The sequence below is a fragment of the Fukomys damarensis genome, unplaced genomic scaffold, assembly GCF_012274545.1.
Source record: "Fukomys damarensis isolate Sample0158 unplaced genomic scaffold, DMR_v1.0_HiC HiC_scaffold_19, whole genome shotgun sequence".
NCBI classification, from domain to species: Eukaryota; Metazoa; Chordata; class Mammalia; order Rodentia; family Bathyergidae; genus Fukomys; species Fukomys damarensis.
This window is the reverse complement of record NW_022900931.1, coordinates 66938922-66942983: the sequence shown is the minus strand read 5'-3', so window position 1 is coordinate 66942983 and position 4062 is coordinate 66938922.

Genomic DNA, 4062 nt, shown 5'->3' with positions numbered 1-4062 from the left:
TGGCCCTTTCCTTCCCTATTTCTCTACATCACTCTTCTTTTTTCCCTATCGATCCATTCCCATTTTGTTTTTTATCTTTCCCTTCCCTTCTGAGAATCTGTCCTTTCTCCAGATCTACCAAACCTCTTAATACCTCTTGTCCTCTCCTCTCTCTCCATCCCTCCCTGTTTCCCGCCTGGGTATATCTGAGTTTCTTTTCCTCTTCTTCCTCCTTTCCCATCTATCGTCTGTCTGCCTCCCTCTTTATCCTTTTTTCTCCCTCTCCCTCCCATCCATCTTTCTCCCTCGGTCTTTCTCCCTCTCTCTGCAGTCCTTTCCACCCACTCCTAAAGCCCCAGGCAACCAGACTTTGCGATTTGAGCCGGGCTAAAGACTCAGCCAATCGTAGTCCAGGCTTTGCCATGTTCCCATGTAGCTGCCAATCACAGTCCAGGCTTCCCCAAGCCGGCTCAGAACGTGGTCAGTCCCCGCCACAGATTAGCCCATAGCTCGGGCTCGGCAGCCAATCCCATCCCGGGATCGACAGCTAGTCACAGTGTAGAGCTGCCTCGAAGGTCAGCCAAGTGGCCAATCAGCAGCCAAGATCCCCCCTTGGCCCTCCACGACATGAAAGGAGGGGGCGGGAGCGACGCTAGCGAGCCAATCAGAAGCCAGAGGATCTCAGGACCTGCGCTAGTATCGGCTGAGGCGCTAACTCTGTCCCCTCCTCCGCAACCCGACCCCCACGTACGGAGTAGGTACTCGGCGCTGTCGTGGTCATAGTCCGTGTCCTCCGGGAAGTGGTTGATCTTTACGCAGACGCCTCTTTTCAACCCTGGAGGGGGGACGGGCTGGTGGGGGCGGGGAACCCAGTAAGAGAAGCCCCGCCCCTTCCCAGACCCCCTCTCTCTGGGGTGTTGGGGGACAGGCGTCCTGGCCCTGATCCGGTGTCGGCCAACTGCGGCCTCCTCTGGGGCCTCAGTTTCCCCACCGGTTACGGGGGTCCTGCATCTTCCGGGCCAGACCCCACCCTGTGCCCGGCCCGGAGCTGAGGCGTCGGGCTGCATAGGAGCCCACCGGTTCCCACCCCGTCTGTCCCGTCACTAGAGGGAAGTGGGCTGCGCTCAGCGAGGACACCACGAGGCCGTGTCCCCGCCCACAGCGGCCCTGGGAGGACGGCTGTGCGTCGGGGCACAGAGAGACCGAGTGCCTGGCTCCCCTAGTTCCTGCCGGTTCTCCCCTTCCCAGCCCGGACCCCTGCTCCAGCCCTACTCCTCACCCCCTGGGAGGCCATCTCTGAACAGATCCTGTTTCACTCTGCACATGCAGAGCTGGAGGGAAAACATGAATCGTTTTCCTGTCCTCGGCTCTGCAAGCCCCCTCTACCCGCGGGGCCTCTGACCAGGGCCAGGGGCGCTGCTCTCCGACCTCGCGGACACAATACTTACCCCCCCATACACGAGCGCCTCTGTGGACTCATCTGGGTACAGGGGCCCCTGGGTGCCCGGGGAGGATGTGAATTAGGGTGGTTTACGATCTGCGCCCCCAACAAGCTGGGAGTCTCTGAAGGGAGGGCGCAGAGTCTCGTCCCCCACTTTCCCCAGCACTGCCAGATCCTGGGCCTGCCACCCTGGAGGATGAGTGGATGGGCGGATGAAATGGCAGATGAGATGAGATGCGGACCGAGGGAGGAGAGGGTGCAGCGGGAAGACTGAGTGTAAGGCGGCGTGTCTGCCGCCGAGCTAGCATCTGCAAGTGCCCTCTAGGTGGCTTCCGTGGGTCCCATGCTTCCGGGGTCCTGGAAAGCAGCTAAGGCTCTGGGCGGCATCCTGTGGATTTTGGTGTTGGAGTCATGGGACTTCCGGAGCCCGACTCGGCTCCTTCCTCATGCTGTGACCACGTTACCTGCTGCTGCTCCCCGGCCTGTAAAAATCAGAGGACAGGACCCACCTCACCGTATCCACGTGAGGATTGACCCAGACAGACGGCACCCTGCGTCCGGAAGCCGGTGGAGCGCACTGTCCGGACGTGGAGCGTGAGACGCAAAGGCCCACGAATTCAGCGCCGACGAGTGGAGGACGCAGGACTGGAACACATAGCGGGACTGGAACATACACAGCACTGGGAGGGGCGTCTGGGTGGTGCCCTTTCCCAGCGTCCAGAACAACAGCTAGCGCATAGCAAGTGCTCAGGAAAGCTCTTCGGTGAAAGAAAGACGGGAGTAGGCTGAGAAGCACCGAGGAACATGCTCAGCATCACTAACCGCTAGGAAAATGCAGTCAAAACCCTCTACCCATCAGGTGGCTACGATTTGTAAAGCAGAAAATAACAAGTGTTGGCAAAGAGGTGGAGAAACTGGAACCCTGCATACAGTGCAGCAACTACGAGAATCGCTATGGAAACTTCAAAAAGTAAGAGATACAATCACTGCGGTTCCACTTCTGGGGATACACCCCAAGAGAATTAAAAGCAGGAACTCAGAAGGTTGTTTATGTATATTCATAGAAGCATTACTCCTAATAGTCCAAAAGTAGAAAGTACCCAAAAGCCCAGACAAGTGAGTAGATAAGATAAACAAACGTGATGGAGACATACCCTGGAGTACTATGCAGCCTTTAAAAGGAAGAGAATAGCCAGGTGTGATGGCACATGCCTGTAATCCCAACACTCGAGAGACAGAGGCAGGAGGATTGAAAACAAATCTGAGGCCTGGCCTGAGTTCAAGGCCAGTCTGAATTACAGAGCATGGCTCTATCTCAAAAACAATAAATGCAGCCAGGCGTGGTGGTGCACACCTGTAATCCCAGCACTCAGGAGGCTGAGGCAGGAGGATCGCAGTGAGTTCAGTTCCAGGTCAGTCTCAATTACATAGTGAGGCCCTTTCGCAAAAAGCAAACAAACAAAAAACCCCAAAACATAAGAATAAAAATTTAAAAAATAAGTAGATAGGGCTGCAAGGTCCTGAGTTGAATCCCTGGTGCCAAAAATAATTAAGTAAGTAAAAATACTAAATAAGGAATCAGGAAATGAGCTGTGACATGGATAAGTCTGAGGTGCCCGGAGTGGTGAAATTCAGAGACAGGAAGTAGATCTGCGATTGCCAGTGTAGTGGAGGAGGAGGAAAGGTTTAGCGGGTGCAGAAATTCTGAGGATGGGTGGACGTAGTTCACCTTACCGACCTACACACGTAGAGACGGAAAGGCAGGCCGTGCACCTTTTACCACGACTTCAAAGGAACAGTAGGTGTAAGCTCATGCAGTGTGGTGTGACAGCGAAGGTCGGGAGCAAGTTTCCCTTGGGAGTAGGACGTGGGCGGTGCTGAAGATTGAACCCACGACCCTCTCACCCAGCTACATCCCCAGCCCTTTCAACAGTGGGTCCTCAGGTCATGGACTCAATTCCTTCTGTGATTCCAGACAAGATGGTCAAGGTCGTGTTTGTCACCCGCCGTAGAATTTGTGAAAGGAAGCAAAATTTTGCCGAAGGCTTCTGTTTGTGAACAGAAGCATGCATGAACAGATATTACTGTATTTTATTTTTCAATTTGAGACAGTCTCGTGAAAGTGCTAATTTGGCCATGCTATATGCTCCAACTTGCAGTCCCCCTGCCTCAGCCTCCCAAGAGTGCTAGGATTACAGACTCGCATCCCCACACCCAGCTCTTCATTTCTTTGTTGAGACAAGGTTTCCCTATGTACTTTAGGCTGGGCTTGAAACTTGAACTCACCGTGCAGCCTCGAACTCACGGCAACCCTCCTGCCTCAGCCTCCCAAGGGCTGGGGTTACTGGTATGTGCCGCCATGCCTGGCACCCAGCTCTTGAATGGAATCTTAATACTTCTATCAAAACATGAAATGATTACATGGGGTTGAACGAAACGCACACAGCACAGACCCTCTCAGCAGATGAGCAGAGTGACAGTAATAAGAGCTAGTGCTCAGGGACAGGTGAGGGTCAGACCTCCACCCATGCAGAAGAGGAAGGCTTTCCAGGCAATGCCGTTACCGATCCTGCAAGGCACAAGGAATAAAGAAGGAGCCAAGGCCCTACGTACGCAGCAACACCTGTGGGTCCAGACTCCCT